The sequence below is a fragment of the Pteronotus mesoamericanus genome, unplaced genomic scaffold (assembly GCF_021234165.1).
Source record: "Pteronotus mesoamericanus isolate MK-2021 breed Mesoamerican mustached bat unplaced genomic scaffold, CSHL_Meso_final scaffold_174, whole genome shotgun sequence".
Taxonomy (NCBI): Eukaryota; Metazoa; Chordata; class Mammalia; order Chiroptera; family Mormoopidae; genus Pteronotus; species Pteronotus mesoamericanus.
In genome coordinates, this window is record NW_026555309.1 from 28,028,802 (window position 1) to 28,049,802 (window position 21,001).

The 21,001-nt window shown below is 34.4% G+C and overlaps 1 protein-coding gene across 3 annotated transcripts in view; it reads right to left on the bottom strand.

Moving 5' to 3' along the window:
• Positions 1-21,001, bottom strand: part of CSMD3 (CUB and Sushi multiple domains 3) — a 929,671-nt gene that overhangs the window by 152,730 nt on the left and 755,940 nt on the right. The window lies entirely within an intron of this gene.

Below are 21,001 nucleotides of genomic sequence, written 5' to 3' on the forward strand. Positions count from 1 at the left end.
TTAAGTTAAAAGTGATTTCTAAACATTTATTGTTAATCTTCTGCCAAAGTAAGAAATATTTATGAATCCTCAGCAATTGAGATATTATAAAATTTTACAATGTGACTACTTTTTCATGGTAAGTACAGATATGAAGTACTTTCCAAAAGAGCTTTAAAAATGTCTCTTTTTTACTTCATTTTTATACTTTTTCTTAAATTATGTACTTGTTATATATGCAGAACCTACCCAGACTATAACTTAAAAAAACCTCTTCCAAAACAGAAATCAGCTTATTTTGTGTTTTAAAAAATAAATGGATAATAAAACTTACCCTGAAATGTTTCTTAGGTAGAAAAATTGTGGGGTTTAAAAGAGCATGATTTAAAAAAAAAGTTTAATAACGTAAAATAAAGGTAACTGTTATAAATTAAAAATTACATCAGTGTAATTAAACTATATAGTTCATTATAATATATAATACATATAGAGTTCTTCATATTTTACACCTTAAATCAAGGTTATGGTCATCCTTTAGTTGTTCTATGAAGACAGGCTAGTTAATTAAAAAAATGCTGGCTTTTGCATATGAACACATACACGAATACTGTATACAAAGGTATAGTTATTTTTTTGGCCTGCTAAAATAAGCTGGTAACCTCAGTCCAGTTCTTCGTGGAGTAAAGAAGATGAACAGGGTTGCTGCTTAAAAAAAATTTCTGAACATTAAAGAGGTAAATCTCATTAAAAAATCCTCCTTAAAACATTCTCTGTAAGTCATGAAAGCAAATTTATATTTCTACTAAGCCATATAAATGTAGTCAACTATTTTAATCCTTTGCAAGTCATATACAATATTTTCAGTTCAGACCTTTTGAAAAGATCCACATTTTGGTCTACCAAATCCCAATATATTTCAAAAATACTCCAAAAAATAGTAAGAAAGTTTTTGTTTTCTGTTTTTCCGCGTGTTTAGGTTGGCATTTGGATGATCTGTTTTCAAATGTGCCTTTAAAAGGCTCCAGTACAATGCTGACTTTGCCATTGCCTTTCCATATGCAGGATCTAATCACAGGAACTTAGCTAAATCAAGTACACTGTGCAAGAAGGCTCCTGACAGATAACATTCTTTATATCTTTCTAGGAATCTTTAGGAGAAAAAAAACTCTTAAACTTCAACATCCTTTGCTCTTTATGCTTAATTACCTTAAATTTCCAAGCAAACTGCTACATTTACAAACAACATCTAAAACAACCAAAGTATATATCAGTGTTCCAGGATACTTTTCTAAGGCAAATACAAACAAACAAATAAATCAAAAAACCCTTCTTCTTTTGTTCTTGTTTTGTTGTTTGTAGGCCTCTTATTCTCAATTTTTGTTTCTGTAATTGATAGAGCAGAGTTTTTGTATCACCTGTAAATTGGGTATGTAGAGTATAACTTTGAACAATATAACCATTAATACCATTAATTTGCATTATGTTCAGTAAAGAAAACTGTAGGGCATGACCTTTAGAGCAACTTGTGCCTATAATTTATTGTAATTCTGAAGTGAAGTTAGGGAGAATTAAGAAACATAGGGGTTAAATAAGAAATTGTTGAAACCTACCCTATTAAGCAATCAGTAAGCTACTCTTCTTTAACGGGGATCTAACTCTGCACTAATATGGCCAAAGGAAATTGTATTTTATTATTTTTAACTTTTTTGTTTTAATAGAACTGCTCTTTTTAATTTAAACATGGTTGGTGTATAATATTATATTAGTTATATTAGTTTCAGGTGTATAATAGCGATTCAATATTTTTATATCTTACAATGTGATCACCCCACTAAGTCTAGTAACCATCTGTTACCACGCAAACTTATCTCAATATTACCGATGATATCCCCCTTCATTTTTTTTACCTATCTCATCAATCCTTTTCCCATGTCCAATGGACATTTTAAATTAAAAATAGCTTTTATTAGGAAAAAAAAAAGTTATTCTGAGAGGATACTGACTCATTATATCAAAGATAAAATTAAGTACATTTTAAATGTTTTTAGTAGTATGAAAAATCAAGGACACTTGCATGCTAGATCTGATTTTTTACACAACAGGTTAACTATTGTCTTACTTAACTGGTATATTAAGATTCTAAATTAAACTCCCCCTTCTCAGCCAGAAATTTCAAGAATTAAATGGTAACTTGAATTTTCTTCACCATTCTGTCTGTAACTGTCTTGTTAGTTAGTTTTTTGATGTTCAGATAGCAGTGGGCCTTCTGCTTGTAAAATATTCTGAGCGGCCAAGTGTACCCTTTGCATGTTTTAGACTGATGTATGAAAAAAATTGTGAAAGCCTTTAAAGGGGACCAAAAGATAATGGGATGTTGTTTTTTGGAAGCAAGATGTTGTCTAGCACATGCTCCTGAGCCACCTGTGTTTATGGGCAATGGATTATCATCTAATGGACAGGCCTCTTTTACATCTATTTGTGAATTCACTTCATCCATCCATCCATCCATCATCTTTGATTATTTGAATTCTCTTTCAAACCATTGCAACGTCTTATTGATTCCCTCATTAGTGTATGACTTACATAAATATTTTTATAAATGTTTATTTTTTATTTGTATGGGGGCCATGATTATTCCGTCTTTAAAACAAAAATAAAAACAGGAAAATAAACATTTTTAACACTGATCTAGATGCTGATACTTCAACTTAATGGTTAGACCACCCTTCTGTTGCTGGGACTATAATTAACTTCCACAGCTGGGGCTGATTACACCTTCTGGAATTATTAGCAACAGTCTATCTTCTTTTTCTTAGTTTCCAACAGAGATACTAAATTCTATGCATCTCAGCTCTGAGTTTCCTTCCATTCCTCTGGAGCTGCATGTAGATATGAAAAGCACTTTGCTCTTAAGCTATTAGAGTAGGCCATAAACGCTAAGCTATTTCTTAAGGGAAACACCAATTTAAAGGAATTTTTTCTTCTTTAAGTGTAATAGACATTTTTTAAAAAAAGTTTTAACTCTTTTGTTAAAAAAACCTAATTTTATAATGTTATGTGTATTATAGAAAGCTAAAAAAGGTAAGAAAAGGGACGTCTAGTAAGAAAGAAAAAAACCTGTAAAATATCCCTATAAATAAGCCTATGCATAGAATCTATTATTATGCCTTTAAGTACTTCTGAGCCTCTTATTTACCATATGTTTTATTCTAGAATACAGTATATTAATTCAACTAATATTTGTTGACTCTTTTCTATGTTGTACCAGGAACTGAACTAACAGCTGGGGTTAAAATGGTAATCGATACATTGAGGGCCCCTGCTCTTGGACCCCATTAATTGTATTTGTAATTATTCAGGTCAGAGCTTACCTTCTTTTCTGCTTATAAAAAGATGTTAAGTTAGCCAATAAATTAATTATAAACCAACAACAGGACACTCAGAGCATGTCTTGCCATGCAGATCACTAATCATTTAGGTCACTCTTCTAAGCAAGCCCTCTACCAACCTCTAATGCGCAACATTTGGGGGAGTTAGAGGTGTAGTTTTAGGAAGTCTATTATTTATAATTTTAAAAATCATTTTAAATTCTGATCAAATCACTTAGAGGAAATCTTTAATTTCGATCATATTGGTAGTATGTTTACCCCAATTTTAAAAATTTGTCCTGGTTCATTCACTTGCCCCATGAGCAAATAAACTCAGAGGAGACAAGGTATTCTGTCTACCTGCAGTAGGCAATTAGACAGGCATGAGCGGAGTATAAATCATAGGCCAGGTATGGAATGTCACCGGCGGGGCGGGGTGGGGGGGGGAAGCCCTGGGAACCTAGCAACAGAAAACTGTAGGGTGGGACCTCATCCCCAGGGCAACCTTTCCTTCTCTAGCATATCACTAGTCATGTGGTTGGGCCCCTCCCAACCTTTCCTCCCCTGGCATGCTGCTAGTCATGTGATAAACCCCTTTACAAGAGGAACAGGAAGGCCAGAGAATAGCCTCATATAGCCCTTGCATGACCACTCCATTAAGTATTATGCCCTTAAGACGATGAGGTTCTGAACCACATCAAACAATCTTAGGAATAAAGCCTGGGCCGCTATTGACCACAGAGGCAGAACTCTGGTCAAACTAGAGATAACATCTAGGCCTCTATTGTGTTATAACTCCAGGCTCAAAAAAGCAGCAAAATTGAGCAAGTCAACACCATGGTTGAAGTCAGGACCAGATGCAATGACTAATGACCCCCTTCCCTAATGCCAACCAATCAGCAGGGAACAGGACCCAGAAAGGACACACTTGAAAAGCTGATGCATACTCTATTGAAATCCTTCTCTGGGACCACCTCTACGATCCCCACCTTTAGAAAGAGGATAAAACCTCTTAGAACAGCAAGTGCGCGCTCTCTCTCTCTCTCTCTCTCTCTCTCTCTCTCTCTCGCGCGCTCTCTCTCGCGATCTGCACCTTTCCCTTCATTTCCTTTTCTTTTCCCTTTTCCACCAGCACCTGTCTCATGAGTTTGGCTTTTGTTGTGACAGGCAGCTGTACTTGGGTTTCAGTTACAGCACCACTGCCTAAGCAAGTCAGGAATTTTTGGAAGTTATATTTAATTCTTGTTCCATCAAGATAAATAGCTAGTATACTGTACAGAAGCAGGTAAATGAGATAATAAAACAAGCATGGATGTGATTACTGTTATTTAGTGATCAGGATGGAAGGTATTGAATAAAAAATGCAAATTGAGTATATTCAAATAAAGAAGAGTTTCAATGTTGTTTTTGTAAATTTTTCTCTCAGAAGGAAATAATTCAGAGTATCCTAATGGCACACTAGCGTGAAAAGGAAAAAGAAAACAACTCAGAATCAGACTGGCCCATGACTAAGGGAAATAGTCTAACAACTTCTGTGGAAGGTAGTGATTAAGTTAAGATTAAAATGTCTAAGAGCTTATGGTGAATTCAGGTCTATTCAAACTTGCTCTGACGTAAACGTGTTCACATCTGGTGGACAATGGCAGTAGGTCTCTCTGGGCAGTGGAAGCTCTACAAGTCAGGTGGGCGGTGCCTTGATCATTACGGTACCAAGATTCTAAAATGACTATGTTTCTTCGTTCCATGACAGAATGGATAAAACAGTTTAAAGATTGTCAGCATGTCTAGCTGAGAAGATTTAAAAAGACTAATGCTTTCAAATTGCCATTCTGTGGATCTGAAACATCCTAATGAGTGGTATTAGGGCATTTCTGAAAACTACATAATGAAGAGTTAAAGATTCAGCTTCTGGGATCAGATTCTTTAGGATTGAATCCAGGATGTACCACATAGGACTGTTACTTTACCTTTCCATGCCTCAATTTCTTCATCTGTAAACTGAGGATTATAAATGTACCCAACCTAGTAGGCCTGAGGCTGACAGTACAGAAACTGATCATTGTAAAACCCTTTGAATGGTGCTGGAAACACAGTAATACATATTTATTACTATTACTAATCACTGAGCTGTTGTTATTTGCTAGTAATTCATTCTAAAAATTTACTGATAGACTAAATGACCTTTGTTATTAAACAGCATATCCTTTCTCATCCTCTGCTTTCCGTACATGCATTTTTTTTTGGAAACAAATGATAGGACTGATTGGGTTAGAGGAGTATTCCAGCTATTTTGGCCAAGGTTCACGGTGATTTCAAAACAGTTATGCACTACTCTAATCACTTGATTTTTATTCTATCCCTTTCAGTAGAATATGAAAATGTAATTAGAAGCTTCCTAAATGGACAAAGGAAAGAGGAAGACGAGAGGTCATTCTGCCTTTGTTTTTGTTTGCTCCTTTCATTATAATTCCATGTCCCTCTGTTGCAAAGGAAAACTCCACTACAAAGACATATTTCCACACAAAAGTGAGTCTGGACAGGAAAAGGACTAGAAAATATAAATTCCTATTAGATCTCAGTGTGATTCTCGATGTGCCTGTAACTGCTTTTGAAAAATCTGTACATTCTTTAGTATTTAGGGTTCATTGTGATTATATTAGACACTCAGCTTGTAGGTCACTATGCTAAAAAATTTTTTAAGTCATGCTTGTTTTGCTGAGCTTGCTTTTTATTAACCAACACGGTGCAGAAGAAAACACACATGCAGTCACGCTACTAACAGAACAGCAATGAAAAATATTCAAATCAAAGAAATGTTTGGAACTGTATTTGGCTATGCATGAGAGCATAAAAAATGACTGTCAGTGACATAAACAATCAAAAAGCTTGGCTAGCTGTATATGCACTTTGCCTCATACTTTCATTTCATGTATATTTCAAAATATTTTGTAGAATTGTCCACCTGTGCCAAAGGCTTCCTCTTCAAATTAGTAACATAAACACATCTATTTCTTCTCTATAAACTCTGAATGTGAAACTACTTATTGTATAAGTTGCTCCAAGGAAGCATTGTGGAAGCATACTACTTGGATATGTCATGATTTTAAAGGCTCTCATTTAAAAATAATTATGAGGTATCCAACTGACACGTCTATTTTATGAAAAATATAAATAAAAGTTAAATATTATGAAAATTTACTGTCAAAAGCACCAAAAGTCAGAACTTTTAAAATCATCTCAGATCAAATCGGTGCATTACTTATTTTTAAAAAGTGTATCTAGTGGGAAAGTTTGGGGAAAAAATTGCCAAAATAATAAGCAAAAGTTTCAATAGTATTTTGGAAGCTTATAATTTCCAAATATCAGATTTCAAATACCAATGGTTATTATTATAAAATAGTTGTAACTATTAATTCACATTGAGGCACTTTATACTAATATAGTATTTTAGTTAAGGTAAATCATGTGAATCATATACTAATTTTCTAGGGGACTATCAAAGCCTCCACACAGAAGCTTGGCTCCAACCTAGATGCTGGGGCAAATCCTGCCCTAGAGCAATAATCTAGAAGGGCCAGGTTAGTAGCTCACAGAGTACAATGAGATCATTCTAGCTCTTCAAACAAATGTGCCATACCTTATTATTGCGATTTTGTAATAATCAGGAAATAAAATGTTATTTAAAAAATATTTCTTTTTAGAGAAAGAGAGGGGAGTGGGGAGAGAAAGAGGAACGTTGATTTGTGTTCCATTTATTTATGCATTCATTGGTTGGTTCTTGTATGTGCCCTGACATGGGATCAAACTCGCAAACTTGGCATTTAGGGATGACACTCTAACCAACTGAGCTTCTAAAATGTTATTTAAAAAAAAAAATATGTCTTTCAATATGACACCCAATAACCTAGTAACTTAGTAGCTCCAGAAATCTAGTCCTGTCTGAATTCATAACAGTAAATAGAATTCTAATTTATTTTCTTGTTAGCAATTTCTGGTGTGAGACTTCTGTCAATCCCAAAAACTAGGTTTACTGACTAAATCCATAATATTTACTTTAGGTTTTCCTAAAGCTGACTTTCTGTCTATATTGTGACTGCTGACTACTCAAATTTCAAAATAGTCCATTTGACATATTTTAAACACACAAACATTGAAAAAAAACCCCAAAACCAAAAAAACTTCATATAGCATATTTAAACTTTCTTGAATTTTTTTTCCCAGAACCAGATATCTGTTCAATTGCAAGCCAGCAGCTTATCTGCAATTTAACAGTTGTAGCATTTCCCAATAGCTGAAAATTAATTTGGTGTTTAAAAAGCAAAGAAATCAAGAAAAACACAATAGGTAATTCTATAGCATGTTGAAAGAATTAAATGAGGAAGACAAGGTGAAAATTTAAAGTGTTAGAATATTTTAATACTTTTTAAAACTCAATTTCAATTTAGATGAGTGTTTTTCTTTAATTATCCCTAAGATATTTTCTACATATTTGGCAGAATATCTCTCCCAAATACCAACTAGACCAGACAGGAAAAATTTCTCACATGGATAATAAAATAAATTTGTGAAATATTTTTTAATTATGGAAATTTCCAAATATGTACAAAATTAAGAGAATAGTAAAATGGACACCCATGAACTCATCATCCAGTTTCAAAACTTATCGACATTTTCCAATTCTGTGTCAGCTGTTTTTTCACATTCTCTGTATCCTCAACCTGGGACTGCTTTAAGCAAGTTTCAATGTCTTATCTTTTTTCCATAAATGCTTCAGTATTTATCTGTAACAGATAAGAACTTAAACAATAAGCACAATGTAATTACCATATCTTAGAAAACTAACAATGTCTTTTTATCATTTACTAACAATTTCCTGATTCCATTTCCAGATTTTTCCCTCCAAAAGGTATTTCTACAATTGCTTTGATTAAGTCAGGATCCAAACAAAATCCATGGTTGATGTGTCACTAAAATCTTTTAATGTAAAATCTCTGACTCCCATCTTATTTTTAATATCATCTACTTATAGAAAAACATGGTTCTTTTGAAGTTAGGGAGACTAAACTAAGATAAAACTCAACTAATCAAAATTATTACTGTCATCTAGTTTTTGTTGAGATTTAATTTAATGCAGTTGCTATAAAACAAGTAATGTGCTCTCTTTGGAGGATGCCTCTGCGGTGAGAGGGCTTCTCTGTGGACATGGTCCCTACTCCTCCTAAGTCCCGTCTCATTCAGAGCAGTGCTAATTCCCCTTGTTTTATTTATGGGACTTTCACGGACAATTCAGAATTTAGCCTGAATTCAAATTCTTGCTTTCGCTGAATTCTTAAATTACGCTCAGGACATTGCCTCCCACATGTCACGTCTTTTCTGAGGGCACAGCACCAGGAACCCCTCAACTCCCAAAGTTCTGCCTCAGAGCTCCTTAATTGGCAGAACTTACATCTATTTTAGGAAGGCAGATGAAAGGGTATATCATAGGGCAAAATTTTTTAAAAGTTTCTCAGTTTTTCCATAAAACCATCATCAGTCATCTCTTTAATTTGGGCTCTAGTCTCATCACACTGGGAGTCATGCTCGTACATAATCATAAGAGAAGAAATTCCAAGCCTACTTATTCTTATTATAGACATAATCCTACAATGTCCTGAGATTTATTTTTCCTGAGGCAGTGTTAGAAATGGGAGAAAATTTAGAAAATGGGATATTGGATGACTTCAACTATTTACTAAATAAAAAAACATAAAAACATCAAAAAATTATAATATTAACCAAATATCATTTATTGAGCTGTTACTGTGTATACAGATATAAGCTAAGTTCTTCTTTCATATCAGCTAGGTTAATCCTCAAAACACTGAGGTAGGCACTGTTATCTCCTCTTTCATGTTTAAATATGAAAAATACTGAAACAAATCGGCTAAGACAACTATCAAAACAACAAAGCCATCAAAGGGAAGGAAGAGCTAAGATTTGCACTTGGGAAATATGACCTATCATAAACCTGGTCATTCAACTATTACCCTATAGAGCATTGATAGTGGCCTGGGGTCTACTAGTGAACAAGTTGCTCTGAAAGTCATTGAGGAAAACTTAAGACAACAAAACCCAATAGATAAGATACATAATAAAGATTATGAACTAAAGGAAAAAACAATATTTGTTGAGAAAGATGGGGAAGATATTTTTATGGTAGATTTATAAATGTATTTATCCTAAATGGCCAGAATATCACTTATTATCATTAATAATATAGGAGTAAATTTCTGTTATCTTGAAAATACACTCATATAGCTTATATGAAAATGTATTCTTAATAAGTAAGGTGTCATATCTTCTATAGGCTATTATTAATTTTTAGGAATGTGTTTTAGACTTCAGAGTAGTAGCTAGATCTATAACTTCTGTTGTCATAATTATTACAAAATAAAATATTAATCAAAAAGAGCCTGGGATTTGCAGTCCTGTAAACCTGGAATTGGTCAGCTTTGCTACTTACTGTTGTGTGACCTTGACCAAACTAGTAAATCTTACTGAATATTTTTCCTAATCTGCGAAATAATATCCACTCCATAGGATTTTTTTAAAGATAAATCTGTAAAGTGTTTTACCCAGGAGGTGCTTAATGTACACAATATCATTGACATATTTATACACACAGAAAAACATACCCCATACCTTGCAAGCTTCTAATCTCTTCCTTTAAAAGACTTAAAATGAAAATATAATTTTATAAATAAATTAGTCATTTTTAAAAATTTTGTCAAGCATTATGGTCAGCAACAATCTTAGCAACAAAAACAATAATAATAGATTATCAATTTTGATATTGATCTTAACAGTCATTTAGTTCAAATCATCAGATGCTATAAATATCTTTTTAGTCTCTAACCTTCCCAAGAGAGTACATACACACATAATGGAGTATAAAGGAGTTGTTGAAATAATTTTACAGAATATATTTTCAAGGAATACACTGAGTTGTATTGGTGGAGAAATGGTCTTATATATTGTTTCAGTTTCCCAAAAGATTTTTCTTCTATTTTTTATTCAGAAATAATCTCAAACTATTTTTGTCCATAATTAAAAAACTATACTAAACTAATTGTTGATAAATTTATAAACAAATGGAAATTCTGGATGTCATAAATATTAATATGTTTCAGCTTTTTATATGAATACATTTTGATTGGAAATATATTTACATATACAGATAGGCCGAAATAAATTTGAGACAATTGTTTTTTTCCTTCACTTGGTCTACATGTAATTGATAGCTATGTTAAAACAAACTAACCTTCCATTGAACTAGTAAAATCCTATTTTGAATGGTGGCCTTTTATTAACAAAGAGGTACATCTCATGGAAAACTAGTGATACAAAGATCAGTGGTGATTAATAACAGGTGCTCTCATACCAGATCAATTTATACTCTGTAAATGGGTTATATTTGAAAGATATTACCAGCAGGCTCTTAAGATTTTAAAATGCACATCTTCATGGAAACAGTGTAAAAATAATAGACGCCCAGATTAACTTACAAAATCAGTTTGACTTGAATTAGTGTACTTCATGAAAATAACAGAATATTTTAACTCTGCAAGAGATTTTGCAATCTTCTGGTTTAATTATTTGCTCTATAAGTGAGGAAACGAAGAGTCAAAAAAGGTAGAATGATTGATTTGTAATACCAATTCTGTAGGAAAATGCATTCTAAGTTCCAACTAAAATAGCAAGAAACATATCCCGGCAGGATTTGGGATTTCATTGGGAAAAGAGTGTTTAAAGCCCTTAGAGATAAATGGAAAACACTGCTTGGTATCATTAGGCTTGTACTATTATACTCAAAGAGCTCTAAGTTGATTACTAAGGTGGAGAAAAGGAAAAAAGTGAGGTCTTTATACTGAACTGCAGTTATCTTCCCATTGGAATAAGCACATGTGTGTAGCCTGAGAATGACTGTACCCTTGTTTAATAATTTAAATAATTTACTTTCAAGGTTCCATTCATATTTTTTTCTGCCTTATTCTCTTCAGATTGTGTCTACCCACCTCCATCCCCACCTTCTCACTCCTGACGCCAGAGAGCTAAAGCCCTTGGGAGTATTGTGAGATAAACTATTTAAGATCCTTGTGTGTAGTCTAGATATGTCAGAAGCTGTGAAGTGTAGAATCATTCTAAATAATCTAAATTACTTAATAAGCTATAATTCCAATGGAAATAGCTCATATTATATTGCAAAGCAGCATTTTACTTGCATTTGCAAAATTTATTCATAGAACTGTATTTAGCTGTTAACAGAAGCTGTGTGAAAAATGTGTTTTGGATTGTCTTCTATAGAAAAATGGTTGCAAATTAATCATTTTGGTTCTGAATGCAAAAAGAGCTAAAACAGCGTCATCTTCTCTCCTCCCAACTTACTTATTGGAGTAGTTACGTGTTCAGAGCCCTGACCAATGGTAATAAATAAATAAATAGATAAATAAACAAATAAATAAATAAAATTTAAAAGTGAGATTTCAAAAAGCAATGACTCATCTGTGTAATAATTTGGTTACAGAGATCATAACAAAGATAAGAATAATTCATGTTTTAACTAAAAATTAATTTATAATCACATTAAGAACCTATATATAAGAAACAAATTATCTGTGCATGTGACTCACTTGTGTGTTGTTAAATGGTTTACTAAGCCATAGTCACCAGTTTCAAAACATAAATGGAACACTTTTTTTTTGCTTCAATGAATGAAACCTTATTTTTAGTGTTGTTTTTGTTAGGAATCACCCTGGAGATCAAGGATATAATATGTAATTCGATAAGATTATTTATCTTTCCCCAAGAATGTCTGACCTTGATCCAAATTACCATCACAGAATTTTTACTTCTTTTCACATTTTCATTCTTCTATTTGTCTCTTTTATTTATTGGAATACTATTGTTTAAATATTTCTTGTACAACCGTTAGTCTGAATAAGTAACTAAACTTTAGTTCTTAATTGTTAGCTGTTAAATATTCATAACTTAAATAATGCTGGGCCCTAATTAGCAATAACCATTAAGCAAAGAAAGCACTATAAAGAGGAACTCATATAATTTATCTGACATCATATTCCAAAATAAATAAGAGACTGAAAACCTTTGGACCACATACTGTAAAAAGGTTATATGTGGTTTACAAGTAAATTTTTGAAAATGAGAACTATAAGAAATATTACAGTAAATTCTGTTTTTATACACTTCTCATATTTAGAGATGATAGGTATAGGGCATTAAATAATATTCTGACTTCAATTTGTAAACCCCAAATATTCTTTCAGATTAATTTGGATTTAATTTATAGATTAGATAATACATTTAAATTCAGTAGAGGGTGAGGAGAGACCACAAGAAAAAAAATGTAAAGGAAGCCTATTGTCACTCTTATGATTGTATTTGCTGCCCTTACTCATGCTGCCAAGAGTTTAATGTATATTTGTATTGTCTTGGGATTTATTAGTGATGATTTGAGCAGAGTGACACTAACCTCTTTTAAGGATGAGGAAACTGAGGCCCAAAGGCCCCCTCAAGGGAAATTTGTGCAGCTGAGATTCACACCCAGGGTCTCTTGCACTAACACCCACTTTTAACCACAATAGTAAACAATGGCAGATCAAATACATTGTTTAGTCCCTCAGTGTGAATCATTTTTGACATTCCCTCCCTCATATAGTAAAACTATTTTCATTGAAAATCAGAAAATAAGCTAATGATAATGGCCAACAAAAGATACATAGTGAAAATGTTTCTTTTATTGAATTGAATTGTGGTATGTACAAGGGAGGACCCCGAAAAACTGGAATTCTCTTCTGAAGGGTGGACCTCTTGTTCTGCAGGCTTCCCCTGCTAGGTGAGTGTTGTAGCAAGCCATTTGTATCAATGTACCAACTGGCGTTGTTGTGAGAGGCTGTGTCTAGCTTCGGTGAAATTTTTTTTGAAGACTCAATACGATTTGCTCATTACATTGTGGGTGATTTACAGGTGCACCTGCCCATACTGCGCTGAGCATTCAGCAGTTTTTGACCAAAAAATGCCAGACCCCTTGTGTCCCACACTCGCTATTCACCCTCTCTTGCCCTGAGCGATTTTTTTGTTTTCCCAGGTGAAAAAGTGTTCTCAAAGAAAAACGTTTTACTGATGTGGAAGAGGCGAAACAAAACATGGGAGAAACACTAAAAGGCATCAAAATCGGTAAGTTTAAAAATTGTTTTGAGCAGTGGAGAAAAGTCTCCATAGGCGTTTGCCTCAAATGGAGAGTACTTGGAAGGTAGCTGAAGTTTAAACATGTAAGAATAAATATACTTTTTTTAATAAATAAGTCCCGGGATTTTTCAGTTTCCTCCCTTACCTATAAAGGTTATAATGTGTACAAAATAATTTGCATAATTATATAAGTGTAGGATTATATATAATGATATGTATTATAGTAGTAAAATTTTCAAAATAAGAAAATAAATGCTATAATAGAAAAGGTCAGATGTAATGGAGCAACATTTTAATTATATAACTGCAATTTTGAAAAATATGGGGAAACAAATTTTTACTGAAGTTTGAACCCTGTATCAGTCTTAAATTTTAAACAAAAATAAGAGATCCTCGTGTTTACAGGTTTAACTGAAATAAGTCAAAACCAGTTTCTTTAGTTTACAATCACTGCTCTATCATGTTGATACTATTTATTTATTTTAAAAAAGATTTTAAATATTTATTTTTAGTGAGGAGAAGGGAGAAAGAAAGGGTTGGCTCTCACACACCCTCTACTGGGGTCCTGGCTTACAACCCAGGCATGTGCCCCAGACTGGGCATTGAACCTGTGACCCTTTGGTTTGTCCCCGGCACTCAATCCAATCCACTGAGCCACACCAGCCAGGGCTCACGTTGATATTATTTAAATGAAACAATATGTAATACAATGAGGCTGCAGACACGAACCAAATCACTAAAAGCTTACCCTAAAAAAAGGGTTGTGTTTGCTTAGATCTAGTGGGTAAAGGAAAAAGTTAAAGTAAAATAAAACAGCTCCTGTGAGCTGGCACGTGAGTGTGGGTGTGAGTTACAACACTGTCCAAAATTAGTGACACACTTCCCTGGAGGAATTGTGATGATGGTAACCTTCCTCGAATACATTTAGAAACAATTCTTTGAATCAAGGAACAAAAGAGAATCACATGTCCAGTTGAATTTTTGAATTTATTTTATAGGTAAAAGGCAAATAAAACTGAATTGTTCTAGTCAATGAGTGATTCCTGGGTCTCTGTGACCCGTTTTCTTCTATGTATTCTCCCCAACTTCTCTCATTTTGGGGATCTAGACCCTATCTTTTTCTTAGCTAATGTCTAGTCATCTTTGAAAAACTCAGGTCAGGGAAGCTGTTACTGAGTACTCACTACTATTACCTCAGCATCCATTGGATTAAGGGCTGCTTAAATATCCTCTGCTTATTCTGGCCATGTAAACTATCATGATATTTTCAAATTTTGGTTTAAATGTCTTTTTCCTCCACTATTTGAGGTTAGTTATTTGCGTATCCCAGTACCCACTTCCCTGGCACTCATCACAAATTTGTGCGATGAATATAGAAACTTCAATTATGTACAACAAAATATAAGCAAAAATGCTGAGAAAATGTTTTTGCTCTTTTCAGGTAATCACACTATCTTGTATTTATTTCAAATACCGGGTGTTAAAAAAGATTGTGTCAGCATGACATGACTCCTTTTTTGTTGCCTTGTTTTGTCTTACAAACAATATTATTTAAGCAATTATCAATCATAGCTGACAGAGCTTCCTTAAATATAAATTGAGTTGTCATAAGTTGCTTAAAAAAGAATAACAAAAATTAGGGTATTCAATTCAGTTCATTTGAGATGGATGGCCTTGAATATTTTGTTAAGCAGGCAAGACAAAAAGCTACCAGTACAATACGACCAATTTGCCTTTTCCTCTGCCAGATGTCTCCTAACCTGGGAAGAGATATGTGCCTGGTCACCAGATCCATTGTGCAGTATGTGTGATGGCCTATTTTGTATCTGTGCCAGGCCCCCAAGGCGCAGGGTCTGCCCCCAGAGCTGCTTCCTTGAGTGCTTCCGTCGGGGAGCCTCGTATATAGAATCACACCAGGCATTACACTCTGTCTTCTAAATGTGTCTTGATTCTAATTCAAACACCTTCTGTCCCCTCCATTGCTTTCACTACCTCCTCGGTTCAGGCCCACATATCTTTAACCTTCTCTGCGATGTCCCTGCGTAGAAATCCGGAGCAACTCCACTTCATTCTCCACACCTTTCTGGAAGTAATTAATCTAAAATGCAAATCTAATCATATCACTTCCCAATCTAAGACAGTTGTGCTGTGGAATTGAGCAGATGGGCTACATGAATAGTTTGATATTTTCATTTTCTTTTCCCCCCAACTGCTTCCCTGGCATTTAATTTCTAAAGCTTATCTAGGTCCCTGCTCACCACCGCCATATCTACCGTTAAGAAAAATACTCACGGACACTTTCTCACTTTCTGATACAAACTCTGGATCATTAAGCCAATCAGTGTTTTGGTAATGCTCCTTGAACAATTGCAACTGTTTTTACAATTTTTAAAGTCTTGGTATGTCACTAAATCTTTGGGAAGGGGATCTGGAGGTACTAAAAGCCAAGCTAGAGCCAGAGTATTAAGAATTTTAGCACACACAAAAATTGTCTTCAAAACAGAGACATAACATCATTCCTCATAGAAAGGAAAAACTTGAATATAGCGACCAAGTAGGGATTTAATTTTAAGTAAAACAAAAGGGGGGCAACCTGAAAACTTGGCCTCAAGTTCATGAACAGATTAAAAGTAAGGTTAATATCCAATTATCCAACAATTACTTACCGAGTACTGGTAATATATAAATAAATATTATTGGAACTGAAAATGTATGGTCCTTGCCCTCAAGGATCTTACAGGTTAGTGGAGGAGATAATATACTAGCATTTACTTACCACCCTGAATGGTACATCCAGTGATAAAGATTTTTTCTTTAGTGTCCTGTTCATGCTACTCCTTGCTTGGAAGGCCTGCTCACTTCCCCTCTACCTGTATGACACGTAGCACTTGACCAACAGAAGACAAGGCTTATCTCTTCCATGAAGTCTCTCTGAATTCCCCACTTATTTTTAACCCACTTGAACTCCTCAGTATTAATAATACCTGCACCGCCCGTTCTGCGCATGTTGCCATTAGTTCTTATTTAAAAGGAATGGCTGATGGCAGGTGCTCATGCCGCACTTGGCGCAGGGGCCAAGGTGTAAAAAAGACAGGCGCAGTTCCAGGTCTCGGGGACCTGACAGTCTTGCACAGAAGAACGTCACTGCATGCCGAGTTAGAAGCTTGTAAGTGAGCTGTTCCCACCACCTTGGAGCCTGCGGAGGAGCCTGGGAACAGGACTCTATGGGGACAGATACGTCTGGAAGGCTGTGGTCCAAGGCCGGTTTTGCTGGCTACATGCTGGGTCTCTGGAACCAGAGGGAGCACGCAGCTCTTCCTTAAAATGAAGGTGTTCATGCTCGAGACGAACTGAATTCTATCTGGACAAGACACGTGCCTATATGTACAAGGCAAAGACTGACACAGGGAATCCTGGTGGCACACGGAACTAAACCAGTCATCTGGGGAAAGGGAGCTGGTGCTCATAGAAACAGTGGATGGTTCGTCCCAACTTCCGAAACAACCTTCCGGCTGGACTACTGGACACAGAATTCATGTAATGCTATGCTTCTCAAGGGTTTAAATGTATTGAAAAGTAAATGAATAAAATGGATTTAAAAGACAGAAAAACAAGTACATGAGTACTATGATGCTAGGGTGTAATAGGATAGCACAAAGGTACAACAATATGTATCGCTAGTAAGAGGATAAAACTAATGGCTTCCTATGCAGCCTTCAACATGGATTTCTTCTTAGGCAGACTTTCAAAAGGGATTGTGTTTATTATCAAAAACCGTGGAAACCTAGCTTAAAATCCCATTAAAGTTTACTGATATATATAGTCAATAATTAAAAACATTTAGGACCAAAATATCCAAAGCAACAAATTCATTTACAAATATAAAAGTATGCAAGCTCTGCTGGAATAGGTCACCAGAGACTTCATTTCTTTTTTATAAAAACTGGAAGTTTAGAAATTATCAGTAATTTGTCACTGAACAACTGAGAAGTTACCGTCCTGTGGCCTTCATAGAAATAACAAATTACATGTCAACTTTTATGTACTTTAGCAACAGGCAGAATTTTTGAAAAGTGTGTGGTATCCCAGGTAGTTTAAAACATTATAAATTAATAACCCAGTTCTAAATGTCATACATTTCTAATGTCAATGCACTAGCAATCACTTATTTTGCAACTGAGGCCAGTGTCTTTATTTATTCCTAATATTTTTTTTTTTTTGCATAAAATCTTCTCACAAATACCTTTTTACAATGTCTTTCAGTTTTCCCCATATTTCTAGGGGAGGGAGAGGAGCAAGTATGTTTATTAAGTGGAAGTACTTGTACTATATGCATCATGACAGGAAGCATTTAAAATTAGTTCTCTAACTCCAGTTCTCTATGTGCCCCTCATTATTTGCTTCCCCAAACAAATCCAAGAATTAGTCATACAGTGAGTATGTTCAACAGAAGAGTGACAGAGGCCAGATTCAGTAGGAAAAGAGAAAGCAGTTATCGCCCACCCCCAAAACCTCCCTTCTACAACTCCTCCTAAAACAAATATATTGTCTTATAAAAATTGTTACATGATTAACTTCTTTATGTAATCTGTTATGTTAATCACTATCTATGGCTAGTACTCAGGGTTAGCTTTAAGCATGTGGGCATCCTCAGTTTGCTGATAATTTGTTGCTCCTTCTAACGAATACAGTATTTACTTATTTCCTGAGATTAACAAAAAATTGGTTTTTAAGTAATAAAAATTGTATACATATTTTAAGTTCGAAATCTGTGCTTTATTATATGTGAGTATGAATTTATAAAAGTATCTATGAACCAGACAATATGTATCTTAGAAGACATAGTATACTCTTCACATAAATCACCTGGTAAACAACCTTATGCCCAGCATTCCTAAATTTCAGAATATCAATTAATGGCAACTTTTGATTTTGGATAATACTGAGTTCACTAACCCAGAGATTGATGGCACAGATTATAAGATGTAACGTGGCTCCTACATTAGCCTGTCCCAAATGTCTTCAAGAGAGATAGGTCAAGAGAGGAAAAAAGGGATTTAATTTAGCTCTTAAGGAAGAGAGAGAGAGAGAGAGAGAAAGAGAGAGAGAGAGAGAGAGAGAGATTTCTACTTGAGGTAATTAGATAGGGATTCTAGATGGGGATGGGATTAGTTTTTACTTCTGTGGATTGATGCCTAAATTCTCACAGCCACAAAATCAAGCTTTGAGGATAATTCAAGCCATTCTCCACTCTCACAGGTATAAAGGTTAATAAACTTCATTAGACTATAGCCACTTGATAATAATAGAAAGAGAAGTAAAACTGAAAGAAGACTGTACTACAACTGGATATCATACACTTGATATTTTCTTTTAGTTTTAGTTTAAAAGGCATGTTTTATCACTAAATAGAAAAAATCATTTTAACTGTATCATTAAAAATCAATACTTTAAAACTTTATTTTTGTTTAAAGCTGACTGACAATATAAAGCAGAGTGCTGACTTCTTTAAGATTAATTTCACAAAAGAACAGTTTCTCACTGTATATTTTTTAATACATAAAATATACAGTAGTACACTTTAAGCTGCAGATTGTTAGCAATGACTTAGAGAAAAGGACAGTAAGAAAAATGAATGGGGATGAAGTATGGCATGTGTCTACCATTTAATTTCTTTAGAGAGGCAGAGCCTGAACAGAGAAATGATGGATGATTTCTGTAGACTGCACTACTCAATAAATATATGAAGGCCACCTTGAGCTATGAAATTTACTCTCTCTTAAAAAAAAAAAGAAAAAAACAAAAACAAAAAATGCTGAGCTGACCAAAGCTTGCCGCCCTGACTATGAAACTTGCTATACTTTATAAGATACATGTTACTTTTCAGAGACTGACTGGTTATGTGGTAAGCATTCATGAAGTACCACATATTGAGTAACAGCCACGATGAGGATGAACGTAGGAATGTATCAAAAATGGAGTGGGCAGGAGATAAAGCTTAGTAACCTCCATTTTACTTCTCCTCAAAACTTCCTCCTGTCCCATCCCCAGTTTGCAGGACACTTCTGTCCTCTCTCTTAGGCCCAGTCCTAACCGTTGCACATCAATTTCTTCTATCTTTCATTTTCCTATTTCTGACTCCCTCTCTCCCTTTTCTTGACTGTACATTACAAAACCCTACTGAATGATCACAAAACTTGCAAATATATCCTGTCTAGGATGACAAAAAAAAAAAAAAAAAGAGTGAACAAAGCAATCATCTAAAGCAAGGGGAGGAGTAAAGCTAAGAAGGTTCATGTGCTAATAAATATATCCCTGCCATACAAGAGTTAGAGAAACATGCCTACTACACCTTTTAATGCCCTTATGTACGCAAGGTTTTCTGAAAGTGTTTTCACACAGAACGTCAAGGCTCTAACAGTTTATAAAATCAATTTATTAGATCAGAACAAGCATTTTATTTTAAGGAATGAGAGCAGTATGGAGCAGAGTAGAACAGAACAGATGAGAGACATCTCAGAAAGAAAGGGAAACTAAGTATAAACTGGGTTGAGAGGCAAAGCATTTCTTCATGTGGGTCTTAGTTAAAAAGTTTGAAAGTCTGTAATGATAGTAGGTGCTAAACTTAATTTTTACATAAAGACAAAAATGTCATCATGAAATATGTTTAATTTTTTTGTTAGAACTATTAACTGAAATCCAACCACATTTTGGCATGAACTAAGGGAACAGAAAAGTTACTGTGGCCCCAATTAAATTCTTATTCCAAAAGTACTGGCTGATCAGTTCAAAAAGTTTGTGTGAGGACAGTGCCAGCATTGTTTATTTAGAAATAAATTAAGAGAGTAAGCTCATATTCCAAGGAGACAAAATAATTCAGCATGCAGACAGCTACCTCCCAAGGGCAGAAATGATCTACAACAGGGAAAGAATAAAGAATGTTCATTTTATGTATTATACCAGCTGTGTAGAACACATCTAAGTTCTCGTGGGTGGAAAAGTTTAAGAATATATTTATGTATCTACCTGTATAATTTGTTGCTGTACAAATGACTGCAGAAGTAGTCAAGGTAATAATTAACTTTTGGATTTAGTGAATTAAAAAGACAGCAGTAAATCAACTATTTCAGGGGTGAGTTATTTGTGTTAGGATCGATTATTTCCTGAGTTTATTGTATAAATCTATTATGGTAATTGTACTGAATTTACTGGCAAAGTCCCACAAGTGTGTGCATATGGTTTAGGAGCTATTTTGTTTCTTAAATGGGATAGAGGGGATAAAGCTGCCAGGGAACTGTGTGGATTTTCATATACACTAACTCCAGACTACTTTCATTTGCTGAGAGAATAAATTTAGAGATCTTCACCCATGCCCAAACATTCTTGAGAATTTGTGAAGGCAGTGTGAA